The 20,002-nt window shown below is 38.0% G+C and overlaps 1 protein-coding gene and 1 long non-coding RNA gene across 5 annotated transcripts in view; one reads left to right on the top strand and one right to left on the bottom strand.

Annotated features, from left to right (window-relative positions):
* Positions 1–1,568: 1,568 nt before the first annotated feature.
* Positions 1,569–14,383, bottom strand: LOC146444950 (uncharacterized). The gene is made up of 4 exons (XR_014853113.1): positions 14,258–14,383; positions 11,814–11,889; positions 3,223–3,362; positions 1,569–2,281 (listed from the first exon to the last, which is right to left on the bottom strand). It is a non-coding gene; the product is annotated as an uncharacterized LOC146444950 (long non-coding RNA).
* Positions 7,715–20,002, top strand: part of CNTN5 (contactin 5) — a 602,217-nt gene continuing 589,929 nt past the window's right edge. For all 4 annotated transcript variants that reach the window (XM_085064530.1, XM_085064543.1, XM_085064523.1 and 1 more), the window contains exon 1: positions 7,715–8,064. The gene's annotated coding sequence lies outside the window, so the exon portion shown is untranslated. The remainder of the gene's footprint in view (positions 8,065–20,002) is intronic.

Raw genomic sequence — 20,002 nt, 5'->3', positions numbered from 1 at the left:
ATATGAAAAAAAAGCATCACAAGATCTGAGTCAAGGACAAAAAACAGATGGCAAGAGACAACTGTAGAGGGGAGGAGCAGATTGGGATGAGGAACCTGAGGGAGTATGAGAAGGTTGAAGACAGGGAAGAGAGTGTAATTAATAAGCAAGGAAATGGACTTTGGGAAGAGGAACATAAGGAACACGGAAATTAGAGCTGTGAAAGCTACACAAGTTGTAAACTGTGACCAAAAGACAAGAAGAGTAGGAAAGAACAAAATGAGGAAACAAGGCAGGAAGGTAATAATGGAAAAGTAAGATTTGTACTGAAATTTTGAAAGAATTAGAGAGGTCTCAAATGTATAAGGATACAACCTAAGCATTTGCAGTGACAGACAGATTGTAATATGGAGGATATTGCTAGTCAATATTCAGAGAAGTAGATAGAATGGATTAAGTTCACATTACAAGCCAAGGCCTGGAGGGGAACTGGAAACACACTGAAAACACACTGTTGTACACATTTAATGGAATTACACCTTTCTGGTGTACAATTTTATGCTTGCTGTCTCTATTATTGCTTGTGTTAGGAGAGTTTGAGAAGCAGATTTAAAAATATAATACATTTCCTTGAATGTCTTTATGATTCTCTATATGATGGGATTTCTGATTTTTTTAAAATTATTTTCTTTCATGATGTGGGTTTCTTTTTTCTTTTTAAAGCTGGAAGTTATATTTTGAAATATGGGTTGAAATGACAGAATTTCAATGTCAAGGCATTTAAAAGTAAGTGATAGCATACAAGTTTCCCATATTAATTCAGTCTCTTCCCTCATTTTTGCTCCTAAGTTGAATTTTTGCTTGTTTGGACACACAAGAAATTCATGTTTGAGCACATAAGAATTGGGAAGAAGCCACCAAGAACTTCTGGTTTTGACTTACTAGCAACCACAATTGTGTTTAGGAAATTGTCTTGCGGTTCAGCTCATAACCCTTGAAATTCCCTTGAAACAGATCAATTCACTTTAGTAGCATGTGTAAGCATATTGTGATAGCTGTGATCACAATACTAGTAAGACATCATCTGCTTTAAAACCCAATAGTTTTGAATGTTGCAGATGGTATCAAGACATTAACAAAGTAGGGTATGTTCCTTGGTATTGGTTATTGGTGCAGCTGTTAAGTTAATGAAGTCAGTATATATTCAGTTTTAACTGTAGACACATTTTATTTGAGTTTTCATAGAACAGCTGTGAAATAAGTGCTATAATTAATGTTCTGTGGGTTACATTAAAATCTGTATATATGTATATTATTAATTGTATGTTATAACCTCAGTTCAATTTATTTATTTTTTTATTCTTAAGATGAAAGGCCATCAGATAATTGCACTTTCTTCAGAAAACATTTAAAGGTTTCAAAGTGATCTTCATTTGTGCTTTCAACTGCCAACCGACCATCAATAAAATTTATTATTAGATTAAATCAATTCATTTTATTAAGTTAATGCCATCTTTACATATCCAGATTTATCAGGTACTCAGCATACTAATACAAGAGTCAAGTAGGCTATTCCAGGTGTACTTGAAGAAATAACCTCATTCCAGCTTTCTTTTGAATTATTTTCATATAGGGTGCCCCAGATATACTATTCCTAGGAAACTGTCATATAAAGGATAAAATATCAAAAGAAAAGTCAAATGATGAAACTAATCCTCTTGGGGTGGGGGGAAGAGGGATGCAGGTAGGCTAGCTAGGTAAACTAGGGAATGTTGATTTGTGCTATTTTAAGCACAGCTGTTAGAAACTCTCTCAGTTTCACACATTGCTGGTCAAATGCTCTCTTCTATGGGGTAATGTGGTAGGAAACACAGCAAAGTAGAATTGTCAGCTCTTCGGGGAGACTGACACTACTAGTATAATATGAGATTTTTTCAGACTCAAGGAAGTGATTAATAAAGTTTTTCTTTTCTTCTGCCATTTTCCTGTTTTTGTTTGTAAAAAGGCTTGCTTGGTGTGTTTGGTTTTTGTTTTCAGATCAGTTCACAAATTCAGTTATACATGCTTCACCAAATAAAGACTTGATAATAGTGTCACTCAGATGTCTTGGGGATAAGGTTATTCAGCTTTACTTATGCATTACATTATTTATTGTATGGTCTTGTACATTGTGTAACATTCCATATTTCCCCTTTTTCCTTATGTCACTCTGAAATACTCAAGTGGCTATTCCAGGAGGCACTGGAGGTTTGAAAACTACAGGGACTTTGTCTTCCTAGTACTTCCTTCACAGAGTCACAATCTTCTGTAATAAAAGATAATGCCATATACTGTCAAATTCATAAGTTGCCTGTGTCATAAGCTCTAGATTTCTATTATTTTCTCAACACAAAAATCACCTAGGACTGAAGGTTCATTATTTAAAAATAATGAAAAACTTAATTCACTACTTGTGTAGTTACAGCTGCACTATACTCCTAAGAAAGTTTTCAGTGACAAGGATGCTTCCCACATCAAGCCTCTCTTCTACTGTATTTCCATTGAACTCAGGGAGGGAGGGAGGGAGGGAAAGAAGGGGAGAAAAACCCAAATATTTGTTACTTAGGGCCATGGGAATTCTACTCCTCATTTCCTTCATTAACAGGAAAACACAGAATAAATATTTCCTTTTGCAACACCTTCCATCTTTGGCAGACACAACAGTATCCAATTATTTTAAAAAGTAGGCTGCAAGCCTCTGGTCTATGAGGGCAGAATTTGGTGTACTATTGTTAGATATTTAAACAGAAAATTCTTTTTTTTTTCCTCTAAGTAGCAACATAAATCAGAGGAATCTGGAACTGTTCAACATCTTTGAAAAAAATCAGGCCATTTATATTTAGGTATTGAAATAGAAGTTAGGAAACTAAATTTAGTATCTACTCCTGTTCAGCGTTCAGCAGTCGTGGACTCTGACCACTCTGTAATTCAATGGAGGGCAGTTTTTTCATCCTTTGTGCTCATGGCTCTTTGGAGATATGGGTTAGGGAGATATGGAGTTTTGTCTTTGTTACTACTGAGTTTTCACTGCTGCTGGAATATTTGACTATAATTATGGGTTGGTTTTCTTTAAATTCTGTGGTGCTCAGAGAATATTTCCCTTTTCTTTTTTCCTCTACTTTGAGGATTATGAATCAGCACATCCCCTAACTAGTTCCCTATCCCAACAGCTCATGTTACCATGGGATAGCTGCAGTGGTAAACAGACCTGTTCTTTCTCCACTCTTTACTCCTTGGTGCATTTTGCTCCCATGTGCAGTAGAAACTTTGCTCCATGTTCATGTAAGGTGAAATCAGTCTCCAGGGAACACTAGATCCTTCCTGTGCATATTGGGAAGATCAAGCTGGAAGGAATGAGAAAAATTATGGTTTTGCTTTTCCTACTCTATTAACTAGGAGCTGTATCACAGCATCAAAAGCAATGCACTATACTTAATAACAGATTACCTAGGCATGCCTCACATGAGGCTAGGAAAGCCAGGAGAGAATATGAATCTGCAAATCCCTTCTCATCTTTATTCTGCCTCTGGAACTTCATTGCACTACGACAAAGCCTGCACAGAAAAGAGGAAGCCTCTCTGATGATCAGTGCATCCTTGTTTGTGTCAGTAGCCAGGATACTGCTTTAAAGAACATGCTCCTCTGGTTTCATTTTGGGCCAGTTCCTTACAAAGCCAGTAACACTCAGTGGAGCATCAGTGTATGAATGGGTTTGATATAAGGTTAAGATATTCACTTCTGTCACTTCCCTATGTCTCTCCCACAATCTCTGGCTTCTGCAGAGACAAGGGAGCACTCAGCCTGTCCCCTTCTGTCAATAATTGAATACCACAGCATTGCTAGTTAGCTCTTTGATGATCAGTATTTTGGTAGCAACACACTGCCTACAGCTGGATATATCAAAATATATAGCACCCACACCATTTTCTCTTCAACCAGGCAGCAGTGGAAATTTACACTGGTGTTGTTCACCAAGTAACAGAATGTCCCCATCATCCTTAAGGTGCTTGACTAACTGCAGTGCAGTTCTGTCATCCTCTCAGACCATCGCTCAATGAAACAATACATCCAGTTTACAGATTTCTCTTACAAAATCAAAACGACCATTGTGGCATGCTATAAAGCCATGATACAAAACATGCTTCATTCTGCTGCTTCAAAACTTTTTCAAATAGGTTAACTTTCTACAAGTCTTTGTGTTGGACCAGATGTCATCTGTTTGCACTTCTGAAAATTTAAGAGGCTCAAGTCCCCAGAGCATGCACTTTTTTTTTTTTTTAATTTTATGCAGCAACTTCTTTCCATTGCTAACGTCTTCAGTTTGTTAATTATCTGCTATAACTGAAAGCTTTCATGGTAAGCTCTGAATCTTCTGCTCTTTGCCGAAGGCCTGAAGAATTATGTGTCACATTTACACACAATTCTGCTTATCCCCCTAGAAAATTTTCTTGTAACACTAATTATACAGCCATGAGGAGTCTATCCAGATGTTCTAGGGGAGGACAAAATATAGTGGTTGCCACTAAAATTATACAGCTGTGTACTAAAACAGGGCCAATGTACACCTCTCAAAAAACACTATTTTCAAATACTGTCCTCCAGGTACCTGAAAGAACTTCTCATAAATGGGAGGGCAAGAGCAAGAGAAGCTTTCATTATCTCTAAAAGTACACCTCCAGTGCTGTTGCAGACCCTGATGAATCAGAGAAACTTGGGCAGCTAATTCTTTTCTTCAAAATTCACTCCCTATCTTATATTCTTCAAATGGTTCAGAAAGAACAGTGAGATATCCCAATAATAATGGCACTGCTCATATAATTCTGCATGTGGGAAAGAAAAAAATACATTATGCTCTGCTTAAAGGAAGAGAGACTAAATGAAAGAAAAGAAGTTAGAAACAACTCAGGCTGCAGATGTGCTGCAGCTGTTTGCTTGCCCACTGCAGACATGAGATAGAGACATTAAGGTATTTTTTCACAGATAGTTGGACAACTAGACCAGATATGCAAAATACAGCTAGGTTGACTTAAAGTCTGTAGCAATAACAGTACAGTAGCAAAGTACTGTTTATACTGAATATAACTCACTGTCCATGCACTACACACTGAACATACAGGCCATAAAACAGCTCACAACCTAACAGTGGTGGAGCAGAGCAGGAACCTTGCAAAGGATACACACACTCAAATGATATTTTAACCTGTTTAAAAGCTGTGTGCCACTTTCAAAGAAAGATCAAACTGGTGCTCATACAAATCCAGTTAATTCCTGATTAAACTAAAGGAAAAGATACAAATACCTCCTTGTAGAAATATTGCTGATGTGAAGTTAAAAAGAAGGAAGCAAGCATTAAAAGCTGCCATTGATAAGACAAATATACTTTGACAAGAACTTAGAGTTAAAGTGAGCTAAAAAAAAATAGTGTGCAACCCAATGTGTATGGCATGGGTGCCTTGAAATAGTTTTTAAAAATAACACTGATCTATGAAGTTCACCAAGGAAGATAAAGACCATAAAGTCAAGTCTTTATGACTTAAAAAAAATCCCAAAAAGCAGAAGCCAAATCTGCATTTCTTTTAATTCCATTTCTCTCTTGAAAAATACGTAACCAATGAAAATCACCTCTTCACAAATAATTGCTCAATATTTTCATAAATAGCTACAGTATGTAAAAAAAAAACAAACAACTTTTATTAGCAAAAATGCTTCTGGCTTTAACACTCACTTTGGAAATATTGAGAAATGGAGCCTCATAAGTTATTCATAAGATCAGAATTAATGCAGTCACTATTCCTGGCTTCTGATTAAATGCTGTCTTGTAACCTAGTAACACTGGAAATAATGACCAGATGATAATTTTCTGTGAATTGAGTCAATGAAGGGATACTTTGATATGTCAAGTTGCAACATTACTTGCTCAACAGAAATGAGCCTAGAGACCCATATTCAGTTGTGGAGACAATTTTCTTCTCTCTTTGTAAGGGACAGTGTATCCAGACTAAGTCAATTTCTAATGATGAGTTCATTCTTGCTCTTCCGTAACGATAGGTGAGACAATGGGAGATGGTGATCAAGGAACATAAATTTGCAATCTTAGAATAAAAAAAGGAATTGAAAGTGAGGGTTTTTTCAACACATCCTCACTGATAGTAGTGGGCAGAATTCAGTGAACATCATGTTGAGCTGTAAATCCTCTGCCAGACTTCCATATATTATTCAGGACCACAAAAGTGTATAAAACTGTGTCACTCATCACTGGTATCTTATCTTGCTAGAGGCTTCAATATAAGAGACAAGCAAAAGACACAGAGAAAAAACTTGTATTAGTATTGCCAATTTAAGACTAGAGTTGTGTGAGAACCTCCAGCAAATTCCTGAACTAATCTAGAATCCTCTTTCTCCTCAACCTGAACCTAAATCAAATAAAGGTCAGTTTTTAAAAATTAGTCAGAAACTACTTGGGATAGGAAAAATAAATACATAGAAAAGTTAGCAAAGAAAAATGCACACACACGCACACATGTATTTGTACAACACAGAGGTTCAGAACGCATAAACCACTGAAATGGAATCACTGAAGCAGAGAAAAATCTCAGAGAATGGGAGCTACACAATAATTACTCAGTTAAAGTGTAAGTTAAAAAAGGGACCTAACTACTTGTGGAAGGCAAATGCGGAAAAAAGGCAAGAAAAGAAAAGCATAGAAGGTCAGGAAAGTATTAAATCTTACAGCAGAAGTTGCCATTGCCACAGGGGGGAAAAGAAAAAATAAACAAAAGAAGAAAGGAAGGATTAGAATCAGCCTGTATCCTGAGGACAGCCATTAGGGAGAGGCAGAGTGGGAACCCAGTGCATGTACGGATGGATGAGAAGAGCTAAGGAAAAGCAGCCAGGCTGCTGAGGCGGAGCGGCGCCGGCAGCCGTGCCCCGGGGCTGCGCGGGGCGGGGGCCGCGGGGCGGGGAGAGCGCAGGGCGCGGAGCGCTCCGCGGGGCCGGGGCGAGGCGGGGCACGCCGGCTGCTCTGCGGGGATGCAGCTAAGAGCGGCTGGATGGTGGGAAAGGGAGCAGCGGGAGAAAGGGCTGCCGGAGCGGCGGCATTCCGGCTGTGTGCTGGCTGCCCCGGGTGTGCCTCCAGCCGGAGCAGCCGCGGCGGAAAGACGGAGAGCTTGCGCTGCGCTGCGCTGCTCTGCGCTGCGGGCAGCAGCCGCGGCTCCCGGGCTCCCGGCTCCGGCTGCAGAGCGCGGGGGTAGGGCGGGTCATCACCGCTGGAGAGGAATGAAATGCATCCAAAAAAAAAAAAAAAAAAAAAAAAGAGAGAGAGAAACAATAAAAAAACCCACAAAAAAACCTTAGACAACCAATCAACCGATCCACCTGGAGGGAGGATGGGGAAGGGGATGAGAAGGAGAGGATGGGGTCAGAAAGTGGTGGATGAGAAGAGCTGGTGTCTTGTGTTAGAGGAGCAGGAGATCAGGGGACAGCGCTCGCCAACTCGCCCTCTTGCCTTCACGCTGCGGGGCAGAGGAGGGAAGAGGAGCAAACCAAGGAGGAAGGTGGAGAGGAGCAGGAGGAGGAGGAAAGCGGGAGGAGGGAGTCCTTGCGCGCTTAGGGGTAGGGGCGAGCGGGCGGCGGCGGGAGATGGCACTCACATAAACACACATCCACATCATCCGTACATCCGCACGCGTCCAGGCAGGGGCGGGCAGAGGCTCCGCCGCCCCCCGGGAGCAGCCGGGGGAGGTGCCTCGGTCCCCCCGCCGGGAGGGGGCACGGCGGGCCGGGAGGGGCTCGCGGGAGCTGCCGGCGCGCTGCCTCCACCTGGGGCTTCCCAGCGCTGAGCCAGCCGAGCCGAGAGGCGGTCGGGTCTGGAGAACTACCTCTGGATGGTTTCAAAAACAGAGGAAAAAAAAGAAGGAAAAAGCCCAACTCTGCAATCCTCTGCTCCCCCCGGCTCAGAACCATAAGGGACTGCTATATTTGAGGCTGTCAGGAGGATGGGAGAGAGAGACTGAGAGTCAGGGCGAGAGAGACGGTGCCACAGCAGCGGTAAGTGTCTTTGCCGTTCCCCCAGCCAGGCACTGATTTCCTTGGTTAGACTTTGGAGTGTGTGCAGATTATTTGTTGTAATATCCATCGCAGCATCTCTGTGAGCAGTCTACTGCTGAAGCCGGCAACGGTGAGAGATCCCGTTTTTGGGCTGCAGGTTTATCTGTTTTGCTTTTTTGTTTTGAATCTTACCTTGAAATTGTTATAATTGAGCAGAAAAGTTGAAGCAGAAATTACTGTGATCTGCTATATGCTTCCTGTGATTTAACTAGCGTGCAAACTACTGCAGTGAATGAGTTGTGAAGAGAGATGTGGGGCTTTTAGAACAAATACATACTCCACAGAAGGGATGCCTATTAAAATGGGCTAATTTGTTATGTTTGGGAGAGCTACCATGCTAATGCTTGAGGGTGAATCAGGAAATAACCCAGCGTATTGAGTTTATAGTGATGCACTCACTGAAAGTTGTGTTGTTTTTGGAGTTCGGAATGATACTTGGCTTTGGGATAAACAATTATCTCTGGAATTAGAAAAGTGCAGTGCCTGGACTCTTCTCCTTTGCTGACAGGCAGAGGAGATGGAATTACATAAAGATACACTGATTTTTCCTCTCTGATGTGAGGACAGTTGATAAGACTATGTGGAATGTCTGTGAACTGGCTGGAAGGTAAACTAAGAGTTATTGTGACATGGAGCACAAAATTGTGGGTTTAAGATTTTTATATCAGAAAAAAAAAAAAAAAAGACTGGATCTGTACTTCTCAGATGTTTAATTTCAATCCTGTTAAGCTGAAAAACTTCATAAAACAGACAAGGTAGTGTAATGTGAGTACTTAGGACTGAAGTTTTCTATGTGTTGCAGTATTTCAGAAATTTAGCTTAAAGTTTTGCAAAGTTAATTTTTTTCTCAGAAGGTAATGCTTTCCTTGAATGACATGATTTCATTTGTTTTGGGGTTTTTTAATGAACAATGTGGTGCCAGTTTTTTTGTTTTTTTTTTTCTTAAGAGTTGCAGCACTGCCTTGGACTTCAGTAAGCTTTTGATGACACCCTGAAGTTTGAAACTACAAGTAAATTTCATGCTCACTATTAGCCGAAAGCTAAGGGGGGATTCTTGCTAATTAAAATTTGAATGGCATTTTCCAATTAATGAAAGTGCAATTCTTGCTGAGTTATAGTACCACTCCTTCAGAAGTACTTTATGGCAATCAATATTAGAGCAAGATCAGTTCATTGTGATTAATATTATTACAGGAGTTATTGAAAGAATTAGCAATAACTGGGCCATTACTTTAAAAAGCTATCAAATGCTCTGGTAGAATTTCTAAAAATATTTTCAATAAATTTACTTTAGTTGCTATAGCACTTACCTACAAAGTTTCAACTAAAACAAAACAAAAAAACCCAACCTCCCCACAACCCCTTCCCTATCTTGTTGTGAGGTAAAACACAAACATTTGTTTACTAGTTTTAGATATGCCAAAAGGAAGACAGAAAACTGATATGTGAACTATAGTAACTGAGGAATGTTTTATGTACAGTGGCTTTCCATAGAGATATACTTTTGACTATGGGGATGTTTAAGAGATGTGGTTAAGACAAAGTCTTGGAAGACGAAAAGTATAATGAGGATGAAGGGTTAAGCATTCTTGAAGGTAGTAACAGCTAAGCAGTTTTATAAGTGGACTGTTGAACATGAAGAGCTTCTGTTCCATACACTTACAAAGCAAATGCCCATGCAAAAAGTCAGAACTCACAGAGCATGACATACAAGTGTGAAGATACCTATGGATAGTTGGGAGATAAAGAGTGTAGATTTTAGTTTTGTTGGTCAGTATGAAGCTGAAGGTCATATTTTGAATTCTAGGTAAAAATATTGCAGGAAAGGATTTTAATTTCATTTTATAAGGAAGGCAGAGGTACTAAGAATGAAAATAGAAAATAAAAATATCTCACTGGCTGAATTATAGCCAGAATTAGCTGAGAATTTGAAAGAAAGCAGCTTTGAAAACAGTTCTTGATGAAAAATACCATAGCAGCTAAGATAAAAGGTGGGATTAAAAGGTCTGCTGTTAGAAAATAATAAAGGGCAACTTTAAGAAATGCATAACTTGAGGACTGTTAGCACAGATTCAATACAGGAAGGTCATGACTGGCAAATTTGCTTGTGTCCCCTGAATAAGTTGCTGACATGGTGAACTATTGGGGAATCAGTGATATGATTTATGGGAGTTTCAGAAAATGTCCAGTTCTGTGCTCCACAAAATATTGATTTGGAAAGTAAATTTTTGAAGGAGTGCTGGAGTGAATTCAAACCTGACTTAGATACAGGGACCAGAGGGTGTCAGTAAAGGTAAAGAGCTCTGTATGGAAAGAGGAGGTTAAAAGTATGATGCTTTAAGTGACAGTCTGAGATCCAGTTTTCCTTCTTGCTTGTTATAAAGCTGGCATGTTCAAAAAGGGTATATGCGATTTGCTAGAAATATAGAAAAATCTGTTCCACTGAACAGATTCAACACACTGGAAGTTTTCTGATTAGGTTAATTATAGGAATATTTATTTTAAATAATTAATGCAAGTCTTTACAAAATGCATCATAGAAAACTGCATGTTAAGAATATGCATGCCAAACAATTGAGCCAGCTCAGGTGATTTGTACAGTGGCATTGAAAAAAAATAGTTCTTCTGAATGATTTTGTCTTTCTGCTTGTAGCCTGCAACACAGATTTTAGTTCTTCTGAACGCACTGCATAATTTGCCACTGTGGGTCTGCTCCCTCCTTATGCTCCTGCTAAAGCTTCTGCATTGCACTTTCTCTCAGTTTCAGAACAACCTCAATAATTTGAACAATTTCTTGTACTCTAAAATGGTAAATGAAACTCACCACAGTTTATACTTCATTCTTAATTCCTGAGAATCAATGTCAAATAGACATTTGCTTGCTAATACTGTATTGGTAGGTTCTTCACAGTGTATTTTCTTCCTTCTGTGCATGGCTTCTCTGATGCTTTTTTCAGGGTCTGTTACACCCTGGATTACCAACTTCTTAACACTTTACAAGGGAAAAATACTCTTTCTGGAAGTGACGGAGTCCCTACAGACTCTTATCTCCTGAGTGATTTTGATCAATAATATTCTATTAGGGGATGGTACCTTTTGCAAATTATGAAATTGTTGAAACTTGGTAAGATAAATACATTCTTATTTTGTGTAAAGATTTCAAAGCCTCATAATGTGTGTGTATATGTATAGATGTGTTTATATACATATATGTATGGAAGAACAGTGATTCTGTGTCTTTGCAAGCTAGAAATAGTAGCAACAGCAACATTTTCTGGTTAGTGGAAGGAAATGTAATCTGTTTGTTCTTATAATTAATTTCTTGGCTGATTTATGAAAATATCCCAAAGTGCATGAACCAAAAGAATATCTGATCTTTGCTTATGTGCTATTTTCTAAAAGGAAATTCAGGATGATTTCTCTTTGTATTTCATCAAGGCAACAGATCAATTCTAAGGTGTTGCAAGTGGATATGTAATAAGGGAAATATTATGTCAGATTCTATATGTTGTGAATATAATAAAACATTGGAATTACCATGCATGCTGCAGCTGATGTTCTTGATCACAACATGCTCATACTTATTCTGTGTAGTCATCCACTTAGAGGAGCTCCTAAGCTTGCAGAGCCATGAGGTTATGTCAGAATGATGCATGCTGTCATGTACTAGTTACACCTCCATAGCTCACCTCTTTACATCTCCTTCAGGACCAAACTTACACGTCAGTCTTGGGAAAAATTGATAACTCTTCTCCATTCCCATACCTAGAAATAGAAAATACATCAAACTCTTTCCATCCATCAGAAACCTCTTTTGGGAATTTCCTTTTTCAGTATGCTCTTAAAGGTTTTATTGTAAATGGTGTTAAAACATGATGCTATCTTTGGAGAACCTTTAGCTTCTGAAACTAAAAGCAGACAAACTTTGCAGGTAGTTATTGCAATTCCTGAGAGGGGTAGAGGATGACAACTTTTCACTCAACATCCAGGGACTTTGGCTTCAGCCTCCATGTGAGTGGAAAATCTTCAGTTTTTAGTAGTTAAAGATTTACTGTGTGTTCAGTGGCGCTCCTAGCCTTCAAATGATTTTGATGAAGGCTAAATGATTAGCTTTTCACATGTACAGCTTTTTAATGTACAGCTTTTTAATTGATACAGGCATAGTATCAGGCCAGTCTTTTGGGTGTGTTCCATTACCAAATAACATCACTTGGCAAGAATTCATGAACGCCATCTTATTTTTGTTGGGTTTATAGTCTTCATTAGGTACATGATGGACATTGCCCTGTGGCTGTGACATTCCTGCTATAGGTTGTAACCAATCTGCAATGGAAATGCATTTGACTAAGAGTAGTGGCTACAGAGATGGGCAGGTAAATGAAACAGACTGTTTGGTGATATTAACAGAAGCTAATCTAAAAGCATAATTATAATATTATTTTGGGAAGACCTTCAAGCACTAAACTTGAATAGTCGTAATTTTTACTTAGCCGTGAAGAGACCTATCCAGGAGATGTGTTTGCTGCAATATTCTTCCCATAAATGTGCTCTCAAAACTAAATGGTAAGTGGCAAGGAGATTAACAGAAATTTACTTTTGGGAAAGGTGGTTAATTACTACCTGTTTAAGAACACATATGTCATATGTTCTGAAGGATGAGCTGGTATCCCCATTGGCTTACTCCACAGATTTTGTATGCCACTTACTCTTGGTTATTCCAAGGTCTCCACGTAGACTCGAAGTGTAATGAACAAAACCACATCCAACTGAGACAACAAAATCACAGCATATGTTTTACCTCTTCTTCTGAGATGGTTCTCACAGAGAACATTTTGCAAAAGTTAAGTATTATAGATACTCCAAGAAATTACTCTGGACATGCTGGAACACTTGGGTGACATCCAGCACTGTTGGTCTGACAGCCATTCAGCTTCGTCATGTTCATATTACCATAGTGTAATCAGGATTATCCATTTATTTTTACATTTATTCTTGGCTTGGATGGGGTGCAAGATACACAGAATGAATGAAATAGAAAATACTGATTATTTCATGAGCTGTCTTGTTCCTGTATAGGAATTTTTAATATGCCTAGCACAAAAATGCATTTGAAGTTCTGGACATAGAGCCAAATTAAAATTCCATTCAGTTTGTTTTTCCTGTGCTTACTAATTTCTTTCCCATAAGCTTTCATGGTGTGGAATATTGCATTACAGTCCTCTTTCTGGACCAAATTAATGATTTTAAACTTTGTATATAAAGTGGCACTTTAAAAAACAAAAAAAATACCCTAAATATAGTTCTGTACCTACTATATAGGTTGCTTTGATGTACAGTTCACCAATTGTATATATAAATATTAGATTTTTGTTTTTTACTTTAACTTGTAGGTACATCTGTTTACCTATATTTTAAAAAATGGCAGATGCCACTTTAAAATGCAGTTGCCTCAACTGTCGAATTCATATCTCAGGTGTATATACTATATATTATTTAGATTAGAACTTGGATTGCCATAGAAGATTATTTGGTAGCAATGTCCTTTATTCCATTATAAACCTCATCATCATTGTGGCAACTAGGCATTATAACCATAAATCAAGATTGTGTTGCACTGGGGTGTGTAAACACAAAATAGTCCCTGAATCAAAGAACGTATGGCTTAACTCAAAGACTTCCTTTTTTTTTTTTGCTGTTATTTCTGACCTCTGAAAAGCTTACAGCTAAGGGAAGACATCTGTGTTTCACGACCATGCTGCCATGATCACGTACAGATTTCTTCAAGATCACCTCCCACACCAGAAAAAAAGCCCAAGATACTGTCTGCAACACTATGACATGTGTAATCATCACACATATATGCTGTAAAATGTCTTGCAAATTTGTCTGAAGAGTGTACCAGCAGTCCACAATTACTTTTGAAATGTGTACTTTTTAGACCTCTTTTCTGAATTAACTTGTTCTTCAGGTTTTCAAAATCTCATGCAGATCAAATCTTATTAAAAACAAGTATATGGACTTTCACACGATACTCTTTCAAAAGATAAGTTCTCCTTATTAAAACTTTTTATTTGTTTTGGTAAATCCAAATATAATGAACTAAATAAAACAAGTAATTTACTCATTCTCATACCATGACCTTATTCTTTGTTTGGCTTTTGACTTTTGTACATCTGAGGAGATACAAGGTCTTAATTTCTCAGTCTCATGCTGTGCAAGATGCTCAAAATGTTCTTACTCCCCTGTAACATATGCAGTGTCATGTATTGTTGCTGCTTACATAAAACTCAGCTCAGGGAATCTGGGAATAAAGCCATGACTTCTCTGATGTCATAAAGTGTCTCCGATGTGTGTGTGCACAGCTTTTCAACTCAAAACTGGGTGTGTAGTATTTCCTCTGTCTGGACTTTGGAAGCTATTTCTTGGACATTGAAATAGCTTCACCCTGAGGAAGACTGACTACTATGTGTTTAAGAAGAGGCATAATTGAAAACGTATATCAGACCAGATAACTAGGGAGGATAATTTATTAAGAGGACCATTGGCATATAAGGATGATTTAGAAAACATGATATATAGCTGAAATGTCTGCAGTCTTGTTTTCCCCCTTGCATATCACAACTGACTGATTGCTAAGATCTAAGTATTTATTTGTCTTATCAATCACTTTGTGCCTGAGTCACTCACTGATGGGCATAATCCTCTGTGACTTCAAAAGGCATCTCTGGAGGAAATTTGAATGTCATCAGCAACGAATTGAGACGTTACTGAAGGCATCAGGTAGGAGGAAGATGTTTGCACAAGAGGCATATTAATCAACAACTGGAGAAAATAAGCAGCATCAAAGCAGTGCAATTCAGTTGAATTTGGATTAAATTCTTGCATGTTTTCTGCAAAGCAGAAGGAAGACAGACTGATTGATTCAAACCATGCAAAGCCCAAAGTCCTTCCCCAGAAAATAAATACAGGCTGAGCAATTGGGACGCATTAAGTGTACAGGAGTACTAAACGTTTTACACTTAAAAGGTCTTCACTTAATTTCTGTTATCTCTATTAGTTTTCAAGTGTCCAGAAATTACGATCAAGATTCCTTCTCTGTCAATCTTTGAAAAATAGTTCCTTTGAAGCAGCATGACTTTAGTTATAAAGGAATGTAAAGGAATTTGCCAAGGATTTCTTTCAAAGCTTACAAAAATATGTTGAAATTATAAACAATATGTGCATGATTATACAGGATTAGAGGATTTGTGAACGACAATAATGTGTGAGAGAAAAATGAATCTATCATAGTTTTTTGTTGTTTTGCTTCAACAGAAAATGATTAGTAGTTTCATATATCACATTCTGCATCTAGTAAAAACTGGCACATGAGAAAATACTGTCAGTTAAACACTCATAATGTTTATTGAAGATAATGTCTATACCAAAAACAGCATACTAGTTTCATGTATTAGCTAAGCTTTCAGAAAAATAGCCAGCTTTTTTCTGGGGACTTGTTTAAAGTCAAAGCAGTGTGGGTTATGAGAAACCTCTCCAAAATCTGTAATGGACACGCTTGCTCTTTGTAACTTAGAGCATATCTTAGAAGCTTAGGGGATCCCAAGAATTTATCTAAAAACTACCTGTAGGTGGTATAATAAGATCTGGAATATTTTGCAGTGGAAAAAAACAGACTGTAAATAGCTATAGCCAAGGCAGTGATTTTGGACTTCTTGTTATTATTTCTGGGTTTATTGCAGTACTGTGATGATGTAAAAGCAGAGCAAAGAAAAAGGTTTACCTCTTATTAGACCTAGCTTCTTTGAATTGGCTGAGAAAAACTTCATCCATTAACTTGAAAATAAAAACTAAACTGAACAAAATTAGCTCCCAGCATCAAGCACATGAAACATGAAGTTGTTTTACTTTTTTATAATGTAGGGCAGATTTTAAAGTACCTAAGAGATACAAATACCTAAGAGATGTTTTCATTGTTTGAGAAAACAGAAACTTTGGCAGGTTATGGACAGAATTTCTTTAATACTTTCTACTAATTTTTATTTTCAATTTGCTAGTTACTAGTGTATAAAGTTATTATTGGATTTTGTGTCTTTAGTTATAATTTTTCTTCTTAGTGTAATCTTTTTTATTTCCATTTTCCTTTGATTTCCTCATCACCTGAGATTTTTCCACATGTTGGCTGGCATGAAATTAGTTTTCTTAATTTGTATGCTTGGTTTGCCTTTTCTGTAATTTGTACTTTATTGCTAATGTCAGACAAAGAAGGAGATGAGTGATATATTGAGAACACAATCCTTCATCAGTTCCCACTGCCACATATAAAGGCAGCAAATAAATGTATTCTGTTAATGCAGTGAAGTCAGAGTCCTTGTGCCTTGAGATACATTAAAGAGACTCTCTAGCACTCCAAGAACTGCCAAATTAGATGATGCCAAGGGAAAAGAAAGAAAAAAGGAATAAGAAAAAAGCACTTTCACGTAAAATTCACACTGCATTTAACAAGCATAAGAGAAAAACACTTATCCAAAGCTGAAAGTACAGGTCACTACAGCTTGAGTTTAAGAGCCAGGCTTTCCAGTGAGCAGCTGCAAACACAGGTTGGGTAGTGCAGAAATGCTGAGAACCATGCAGTGATGAATCCCCACTTCTCTACTCAGTGCCAAGTGAGAAGAAGAAGAAGGGGAGAGACTTCATAAATTATTCATCTTTCATGTCACAGACCTGTACCTGCAAATGGATAATCCCTCTATTAGTGTTATGCAGGGTCACACAGCACACACACAAAATGTTGTTCTGAGTTATTGTTTTGATATACTGGCTGTCACCAGAAGCTGTCACCTGAGCACCATTGGGACCCAGGTATGGTGCCTATCATCCTGTCAAGTTATATTTCTCCTAAAGATACTTTGGTTATCCATATGAAATGTTCTGTGTGTAGAGTAGCTCTGTTACAGGCATATTTCTTCTCACTCAAAGTTTAAAAACCACATTTAAAAAGTGTGGTTTTAAATATATTGAAAGTAAGCAGTTAAAATCTATTGGCCACTGTACCTGCTGACTGTTTTCATTAACAGCTTGTGCACCTCTCTCACCACTCTTTTAGATCTCTTTCCTCATTGCCTCTATAGGGTCACATCTTCATATTTTGCCTTGTAATTGTGATCAGGCTTTTGTGATTAATCTTTACTCAGAAGGACTCAAAACCATCAAGAGACAAATCCTCTGCTGGCATAAGCAAGTGCCGCAACACTAAATTTGATGGAAGCCTGCCTGCTCATTTTAGGAGAGCTTCCCCACCTTGAAATTTCCTGCAATCCTCAACCCCTACTACTCTATGAAGCACATTTTGCCACTGGCAGCGACTGAGGAATTCTAGATTGGATTTTAAATCTGCTACCAAATGTATTCTGGCTATGCTAGTGACAAGCAGAGCTGCACAAAAATTACCCATTTTTGTTCTGTAAGTGTCCATCTGCAGCAATGATGATTTTTCTGCCTAAATATTTTATTCTTCTGTGAATGTGCAAAAATATGAATTTTTTTTCCTCCTGCCGGTTCTGCTGACAAGCAGAACTTTTTCATGCAGCTCTATAATTAGGCTCCAGAGTCCTGTGGAGACACACAGCAGAGTGGTAGGCTTTATATTCTGCAGCACTCAAAAGTTGCAGTTCACAGACGTGTGCTTACATCTATCCCACCTCTTTGCGAGCTATAACTAGTCTCCTCCATTCCCTTTGGATCTGTCCCCCTGTGTCTAACAAAAATGAGAATCTTGAGTGTTTCTAGCCCTAAACTGCAAATCAGCACTCGACCACTGTGTGAAACTTTTGACAGAATTGAACAGAGTTTCAGGTCATCGTGAAAAATACCAACTGAGGAATCTTGCATTGCTTGAGGTAGTGCAATGAAACTATCAAACTTAATATAACAATGTATAACTCTTAGGGGTTTTTACACAATTCTTTTCAGCAAGAGTGTGAATGTTTGTTATGGTTTCTGTCACATTACAGTGTTCCTGACCACAAAACCCAGTGATGGTGTTTCTATAGCAGATATATAGTTGTAAAGAAATAGATCACTGGTAGAAGTTGCATGTAGAATATTATATATGGCTATTGTATGGCCTTTAGGGAAACCTGCTATTTTCCTTCCAGAAAACCTTCCAACTCTTTAGTGTTAAAACATGTTATTTTAGAGAACATGAGTTTTGCTACTTCAGGCCAAAGATTGCCACAAACAACAGTGAATTAGTAACATTACCTCCTAAAAATGGTTAACATCTGAATTTCACTATGACTAATCTTCTCTCCAAATGAGATAGAAATACGGACTGATATGATTTGTTTAGCTTTTTATTGGTGCAGTTTGGAGAAGAAGGTTTCCATATTATAGCTAATGAGGGTTGCAGCTTAATCTTTAGCACTGCTAGCAGCAAGAAGAACATTTCCTGTTCTTAGCTCATTTTTACAGGTTTAATTAATAATGTAGACAGTTGAGTCTGCCTGCTCGAACTAAAATAATTAGCAAAGAGTAAACAAACACTTTAGGTTTCACTTTATGAATGGTGTGGTGCCTCTTTAAATATTTAACGTTTTGATCTGAGTGACCAATCAATTCTTGAAAAGTGCCAGGTTACACTGACAATCCAAGCAAGAAAGCTGAGCTGTGAGAAGAGGTAGACTCCTGTAACTGCTTCTGACCAGCAAGGGCTGCAGCAAATGACATGTTAAAGGGAATGTTAAAAAGAAGGGTATGAAAAGGTAGGAGCTATCAGAAAAGAAATGGTTACAAAAAATCAGAGAGGAGGGGGAGCAGATAGAAAGGTGTTTAATGCATTTCAGTGAGTAACTGATTAGTTATATCTCCACTTGAGGTCTTACAGGAGACAAGCATCTCATGCACATTTAAATCTCAGGTAGTAATTTATTTCTCTGTACATTCAGGGCAAGAAAAATTAAAATATGTCCCTCTTAGTCAAATTTATTGGCTTTTGCTTATAAATATTGATGGTCTGGGGAAGAGGAGACCCAGACACTGTCTGCAAAGCAGTCAAACCTTCTGTGTTGAGCGTGCTGATAGCAGTAGTGATTGCAGCTTTGACTTGGGGAGCCAGGTGCACATATTCCGAGCAACTTCATACACAAACTAAGCATACACTTAACCAACTTTGACTGCATTTCAGTGAAGTAGTCTTTGGTGAAGTCCTGGGCACGTACCTTTAAGAAGGGAAGGCTAATTACACTGAATCTTTACTTCATGGCATGGAATAGTACTTTTGAATTATAGCTATTTTTTATTTCCATCAGAAGCATTCAAAATTGTACCCCTTAATCTTAAAAATGTCTTTACTTTTGTAGATTATGTCTTGCAAACCCCAGTATTTCTTTTCTATCAGGTTTGATTTTTCTTGTTATCAAAATTACAAAAATACTGAATATCTGATAAACACATCATAAAAATTTTAAACAAGCTCTTTGATTCAGTCAAATGTAATTCCCTTTCAACAGCATAAAATATTCAGAAAAACAGGTTTCCATTTGTCTTTTTTTCCTGGAGACTAGAGGAAGATGCAACCAGTGCTATGGGAGGCTAGTGAATAATATAATTTTCTGGCTGATGCAACTCAAGAAATTATCCACAAGGTTCTTACTGTGCCCACTTAGATAAATTAGCTTTATTACTGCCACCCATGATGAGGCTTCTGCACTGTAACTCACAGCAGTTTTCCCTCCAACTCTTTTTATTAATCATGATCATACTTAGAGAGCCTTACCCGTTTTTCATATTTCATGCTGAATTTGCAGGGTTGACAGAAAACCCACAAAAATATTTGCTTACCTGTTGTGTTTGGTACAAAACCCACTACACAATGTTTAAT

The sequence above is a fragment of the Lichenostomus cassidix genome, chromosome 1, assembly GCF_008360975.1.
Source record: "Lichenostomus cassidix isolate B80296 chromosome 1, HeHo_3.0, whole genome shotgun sequence".
NCBI lineage: Eukaryota > Metazoa > Chordata > Aves > Passeriformes > Meliphagidae > Lichenostomus > Lichenostomus cassidix.
Note: the sequence above shows the minus strand (reverse complement) of the source record. Positions and strands in the feature narration are given on the sequence as shown.